Genomic DNA, 7,785 nt, shown 5'->3' with positions numbered 1-7,785 from the left:
ATCACCAATAGAGCTTCCTTGATTACCCTCCATATTCCAAGAGCTCCTACCTCTATGCATTTTCTACGTGACCCTCAGGGACCACTGGGGAAGCTTACAGAAATGCGTATAGAGATCCCCAAAGTTTTAGACTATTTATTATTTATTTTTTGTTTTTGTTTTCAGATAGGGTCAGACTCTGGCCCAAGATTGTTTGGGACTCACTCTCTAGTCCACATTCAAGTCTATGACAACCCTCCTTCCTCAACCTCCCAAGTGTTGGGATTACAGGCAGGATTACATAGCTGATTTTATCTGACAGATTAGTGGCTGTATAAAGTGGGGGTTTCAACACCAGATGTAGAAAGCAAGAAACGACCCTCCAATGTATGGTTGAGGGGAAAGTTTTCTTGTAAATACGAGGGAGAGTACATCTAGAGGCACCTGGAAGACTCCAGAGCAGGGAAAGTCGTAGACTAAACATGGCTAATAGGATGAACCAGGCCATAAGTGGGGAATGGCCAAGAGAGAGGGGGCCAGATGAGGAGGGGAGGGGCGGAGGTGGAGGACCAAGAGAAAGCCAAGCGCACATGGCCAAAATGGCAACCTTACATAGGAATGAGAAGCTGGGGGAAGGGAAGCCCATGAGCTAGGGTGGGGCCAGGTGAGAAGAGCTGAGAAGAGCCAGGATGGCAGCACAGGCTCTGTAACAGGTGCTGGCACTGTTGAGATAGCCCGGAGGCCAGCATGCACGTTGGTATACTAATAGGCACCAGGGTTAGTCATTTGTCCCCAGTTTCCTTGGGACCTGCCAGTGGCTAAGTACGGTGTCTCACCAGCCCAGTCCTCTCTCTCTCTCTGTTTTTGTGACAGAGTCTCACCATGTAGTGCAGGCTGCCTTCCAACTCAAGATCCTCCTGCCTCAGTCTGTCTAGGGCTATGATGACAGGCATGCACCACCTTCCCCAGGAAACCCTGCCTTTTCACCAGCCGTGGGGCCAACCTTGAGAAGGAGAGAGGCCCCATTACCTCAAGCGACACTCCCCCACTTTGTCATCCAATATGAACTCACATGGGTGCCAGGCTGGCAAACGCTGAGGGCCGGCTCATGTGCTGCGTAAGCTCCAGCTGCCTAGTGGCTAAGCGGGCAGGGAGGAGCGAGCCATCTCCACCCTCCTCAACAGCCAAACACTGGTGGGTCATTTATCATCACTCTATCCGCACTGAGGCAGGAGGACATCCGTGGGCCCTGCGTGGAATGTCTGCCAACCAGACCTCGGTGCAGTTTTTAAAGGCGCCTCCATTGAAGACGATCTAGTCTCACCGACAGTTGGGCTGGCTATCCAAGTGACTCTGGAACCCTGATTTTACATTTCTCCATCCTTATTTTTCTGCTTCGTGGCTTGTCTGTGCATTTCTGGGCGTCTGATTGGAGCATTGTGCACCCCAGTCAAGTTCTCTGCCATAGAACTTCATTCCTGGCTTAGTTCTTTGAAACAGGGTCTTTAACTATTTAACTCAGGCTAACCTCCAAATAATGACCCTCTTGTTTCTGCCTTCCCTGCACTGGCCTGTTGTAACGTGCTTGGCTTATTTATTTATTTAGGGTCTAGGGCTAGAGAGAAAGATGGCTCAGCACTTAAGGGCGCTTGATACAGATGACGACCTGTGCTTGGTTCCCAACACCTCCCGTTGGCAGCTTAAAACCTCCTGATACTCTGGTTCCAGGAAATCCAATGCCCTCTTCTGCCCTCCACAGGTTCATGCGCATGCATACGTATGCAAACACACACAATTAAAATAAATAAATACATCTTAAAATATGATCCTAGGGACTGTTGAAGCTCCCTTCATATGACCTTGAACCCTATTCCGCCTGTCACAGATCAGTCTGTACCACCACGCCCATTTATCTCTGCTTTTAACAATGAACCAGGCACTTCTTGACTCCCTCTGCCTCTCTCATTCCGTATCCGCTCTTTCAGCATCTGATCTGTGCCGCTCCCCAGAACAGGGAAAGACAGAGGACAAGGAGTGGATCCCCCAGTCCTGTGGTTTAGGAGGGAACAGGAGTCGCTGTTGATTGTCATTATGTGCTGTCAGTTTTAATTATCACTGAGTTCCAAACAAAATAACTGATGGAGAACGGGGTTCTTTTGTTGTTGACTGGAAACAAACTAGAACCACAACAAGAAGGGAGGGGTGCCTGGGGGTGACCCAACATCATGAGGCTTCAATACACAATGAAGCCTCAAGAATACTCTGGATGGGGCTGGAGAGATGGCTCAGAGGTTAAGAGCATTGCCTGCTCTTCCAAAGGTCCTGAATTCAATTCCCAGCAACCACATGGTGGCTCACAACCATCTGTAATGGGGTCTGGTGCCCTCTTCTGGCCTGCAGGCATACACACAGACAGAATATTGTATACATAACAAATAAATAAAATATTAACGAAAGAATGCTCTGGATGTCAGCAACCCCTCCTCATGTTTTACTTTTTCCCCTCAAGTCAGGGTCTCACTATGCAGAGCCATGTTTGGTCTCCAACTTGCTGTCCTCCAACCTCCACTGCTGGGGAGCAGGGGTTATGACATGCAGCTATCAGTTTGTCTTCACTGGGGGAAGGTAGGCAATGCTCTTTGTGTAAAGAGGGCTGAGAACCTGTGCAGTTTGCTTAGGTCTCCCAGCTGGTGGGAGATAAAAAACAGCGGGCATTTACAAAGCACTCGAATGCACACATCCTTGTTAGTTGCCATCCTTCCTGTTTCCCCCTTTATTATACACATTCTGCACAAAAGGAACCAGTACTCTCTGGAATAACAACAGCAGAGTCCAGACTTGGATAAGGGAAATGCAGACAGATGGACATCTGGGCTGCCAAGAAGCAAACAGATACACAAAAAGGGTTGAGGACGTATCAAAAGGACACAGGCACCAGCTCAAAGAGGCTTCTACTGGTCAAATTTGGGGGGATTCAAGTGCCAACTAATCTAGCAGTAGCAAGGAATTGACGCAATAAAGTAAGAGTCTAAATCTACCAGATGGGCTGGAGAGATGGCTCAGTAGTTAAGAGCCCTTGATCTCCCGGAGAACCCAGGTTGGATTCCCAGCACCTGGATAGCAGTTGGCAATGTTTTACAGCTCCAGGTTCAGGGGATCTGCTACCCTCCTCTGGCTAAGCACACAAGCATACACACGGTGCCCAGACATGCAGGCAGCCAAAATAACGATATACATAAAACAAAAATAAATACGAACCCAAAAAGAACTTATCAGTTCACCCTGATATAAGTAAACAAAGTAGAATTTTAGACAAAGAAACATAAAATGAATGATAGGATTAGAAAATGCACCCTTTGGCCGAGTGGTAGTGGCACACATATCTTTAATCCTAGCACTCAGGAGGCAGAGGCAGGTGGATCTCTGTAAGTTCAAGGCCAGCCTGGTCTATAGAATGAGTTCCAGGACAGGCTCCAAAGCTACAGAGAAACCCTGTTTCAAAAAACCGAAAGAAAGAAAGAAAGAAAGAAAGAAAGAAAGAAAGAAAGAAAGAAAGAAGAAAATACATCACTTGGCAGCTGTTATAGTAACAATGAATTTGGGCAAGAATCACTGAGGTGTAGTGTGGAGCTGCGGGCCTGCTTTTCGTCCTGCCCGGATCCCACATGGTTAGCTTATGCCCCGAAATAACAACACACAAAATTTTATTCATTTAAATACTGTCTGGCCCATTATTTTCAGCCTCTTACTCACATCTTGACTAATGCATATCGAATAATCTGTGTAACACCACAAAGTGGTGTCTTACCAGGAAAGATTCAGCATGTCTGACCTGATGGCTGGCTTCATTGCATCTGGCATCTCTGAGGAGAGGCACGGCATCTGCCTAACTTAGGAGAGGCGTGGCATCTTACTGATCCTTCTACCTCACTTCCTCTTCCTGTTCTGTCTACTCCACCCACCTAAGGGGCGGTCTATCAAATGGGCCAGGCAGTTTCTTTATTAGCCAATGAAATCAACTCAAACAGAAGACTCTCCCACATCACTGAGGAGCACCAATGCTGGTAGGCGGAGGAGGGTGAGAAACAAGGTATTTAAATAGACTCACAGTATCTTCCAACAACAGACTCCTTAACCATCAAGGGACAAACAGCAGCTGCAGGAGAGAAACCAGGCAGACGCCATCTTAACCAGGGGGCCAGCCCATTTTCAGATTCTCACGTTGACCTCAGGATGACACTGGTTCTCTGATATTGCTCTACAACATGCAGGGCCTAAACTGAATCACAAGAAAACACCAGACAAGCTCAAACTGAGGAACACCGCACGTAAATAACTGATGTTTTCTCTATAAGAATACCAAGGCTGGGACGGGCTCTGTTGTGTGGAGAGCAGAGACAGGTAAATCTTTGTGTTTGAAGACAGCCTGTTATAAACAGTGAGTGTTCCAGGATTACATATGGAGACTCTGTCTTTAAACACACACACACACACACACACACAGGCAAACACACATACACACACACAGGCAAACACCTATACACAGAGACATACACACACACATATATAAACATACAGAGACATACACACACACATATATAAACATACAGAGACATACACACACATATAGACATACAGGCATACACATACACACAGAAACATACATATATACACAGACACAGACAGGTATACACACAGAGATATACACAAATACACATAGGCATACTCAGATAGACACACACACACACATACACGAAGGGAGAAAAAAAACGAATGACACACATACAAAGGGGAAAAAATAATGTCAAGGTTGGGCCTGGAGAGATGGTTCCGAGGTTAAAAATGCTTGCTGCTCTCACAGAGGACTTGGGGTTTCGTTCCCAGCATCCACATGCCCCCCGCCCCCAGCCATCTATAGCTTCACTTCCAGGGGATCTACTGCCATCTTCTGGCCTCCACGGGCACCAGGCATGCACACAGAGCACATACATGCAAACAAAACACTAACACACGTAAATTAAATAAGCCTTTTACATAACGATGTTAAGGTCACAGAAAACAAAGCTATTGGTTTTTACCTTGGTTGAGACACACACAAGATGATGTGGGCTGCTAGCTTCCAACAACTCTCCTGTCTTCACCTCTTGTCCTATCAGGGGTTAGAATCACAGACACTAGAGACTCCATCCAGCTTTGCGTTCTGGGGATTCAAACTTATATCTTCAAGCTCACACAGGAAGCCCTTTACCCACAGAGCCATTTACCAGTCCTAATTTTTTCTTCTTTGAGACAGAGTCTCTCTGTGTAGCCCTGGCTGTTCTGTCACTCTGTAGACCAGGCTGGCCTCGAACTCAGAGATTCACTGCCCTCTACCTCCCAGGTGAGGATTACAGGTGTGCACCACCATGCCCAGTTTAATTATTTTTATTTTTTGCTTGCTTGCTTGTTTGTTTGAATCCTGAAGGTCATGACTTGTTTTCATTTGTTACTTGTCTTTAGGGTTTTTTTGTTTTTTGTTTTTTGTTTCTTGGTTTTTTTTTTTTTTTTTTTTTTTTTTTGAGACAAGGTTTTTCTATATAGCTTTAGCTGTCCTAGCACTTCCTCTATAGACCAGGCTGGCCTTGAACTCACAGAGATCCACCTGCCTCTGCCTCCTGAGTGCTGGGATTACAGGTGTGTGCCACCTGGCCTGTTACTTAGATAAGTACAGTTGGAAAGCTGGTGTGACTCTGTGCACTGAAGTCCCGTTTTGTTATTGTGCGTGCATGTGTACTTACCATCACCTCAGCCTCTTGGATGGTCTAATTCTTCCCAGAATCTAGCCCAGCGGACGCCATTCACATTCATCTCACAGCAGAGGAAATCGAGGAAAGTCACATGCTTACAAAATTCAAGACTCTAGCTTCAAACCGTGGTCTTTTAATTCCAAACCCAGGGTATGCAAAGCCTTCACTACACTGAGTATCGATGCTACGGATAACAAGAAACATTGATTGGGTACCTCTCTGAGCCCTTATCTCATCCAGAGATTGAATCACGGTGACGTGTTTAGTGATTTTAGACACCAGTGCTTGGAGCAGCATCTCTGAAGCGTTTATCTAATAATCAATAAAAAATCGGGAGTCAGATATCAGGGTAAGAACCTGAATGATCAGAGACGCAGCAGAGGCCACCAGTAACCTCCTACCTCTTCTGTTCCTTCCTTCAAAAAGTCTGAGATCCTCTCTACATCCCGCCTTATTACTTCCTCAGTCCTCCAAAACCTCTATGGTTACCTAGAGGCTAGCTTCGCCCTCTGGTTCAAAACAAACTTCTTTGTCAGAACGCAACCAAAATACCACACAACGTGTTTCCACATAGTAAAACTCTCACCTGTTAGTTCTGATTGCCCTTTGTGCATAAAGCACAAGGAATGCCATCAGGACTGCTCCCTAGGCGGTAAGACAGGGCACATCCTAGGCAGGTGTATAGCCACAGTGGGTAAGCCATGTTAAGGACTAGCCTGTGGGTCCATAGGTAGGAGGGAGAAGCCATGGCTAGCATGAACCTAAGATGGGCATTCTCACACTGTTCCTCGGTTTAGCAAGAGCCACTGCCTTTACTAGGCAGCAGTCCTCCTGGTGAGACCTCAAGCAACCTAGAGGGTCAACCCCCCAACATGATGCATCTTTTCTGCCCCCACCAGGGTGATGGTGAATGGGACTTGTCATTTTGCCTGGTGATCTCCCCATTGCTCCTGGCGGTCTCCGTCAGGATCGGTTGGGTGCCAATGGGAAAGAGAACCCTTCTACAGTGTCTAAAGAGGGCACACAAAGGGAGATGGGCCATAGATAATGGAGAGCGGAGAAGTCACCATCTTCCCCAGTAAGAGAGGCAAGGGAGCCCCTGTAGATGTCGTAACCATGGCCACAAGTTGCTGTAATTAAAAAAAAATGCCACGAAGAGAAATCACACCATGCAATAAGGCTCACATAGGTTTATTGGAAGAGAAGAAAGAAAGGGGCAGAGAAAGAGACAGAGAAGCGGGGCAAAGACTGGTCTCTGGGGACAAAAATGGTGGACAAGAAAGAGAGAGGGAGGGTAAGAAGGGAGGGAAAGAAAGAAACGGGAGAGGGGGCAGGCCCACCAGTTAAAAGGGAACGTAGTAAATGTGCACAGGAGATGCTCTTAGTGGCTGCAGCTGAGGATGGATCCTGTCAGGACCCTAAAGGCAGATGCCTAAATATTAATACAAGTGGTACTTAAACAGAAAGAGGACCCTTAGAGCACATCCATTCTTCCCACTGGGCTCAGGAGACTCCAGGTCTTAGGAGATACAGCCTCAAGGGATCTGGACCAACCACTTCATCCCTGCCTCCTCACAAGATGAAGGAATAGATCTCAGGACACAGAGGTTGCCGAAGTCGGTGACCATTTACCTTGGCAGTCTAACAGCTCAGTTGTCCTTGGCACAATCTAGGCTTCATAAATGCAGCTGTTGGCTTTGTTTACAACCAGTTCCTGCTCTATGATCCAGGCAGCCTTGAACATGTGACAAGTCTGCCTGGGTGCTATAAGGACAGGGAAACCATATGCTTAACTGGTTGCTGAGGAAGGTGAATGCAGTGCCTTGTGCCTGGATCTTTTTTTTTAAATTGGGGTTTGTTTTCTTTTCTTTTTGTTTTGTCTTTGTTTTTGTTTTTTCGAGACAGGGTTTCTCAGTGTAGCCCTGGCTGTCCTGGAACTAGCTCTTGTAGACCAGGCTGGCCTCAAACTCACAGAGATCCGCCTGCCTCTGCCTCCTGAGTGCTGGGATTAAAGGTGTGC

This window comes from Arvicola amphibius, chromosome 15 (genome assembly GCF_903992535.2).
Source record: "Arvicola amphibius chromosome 15, mArvAmp1.2, whole genome shotgun sequence".
Taxonomy (NCBI): Eukaryota; Metazoa; Chordata; class Mammalia; order Rodentia; family Cricetidae; genus Arvicola; species Arvicola amphibius.
Note: the sequence above shows the minus strand (reverse complement) of the source record.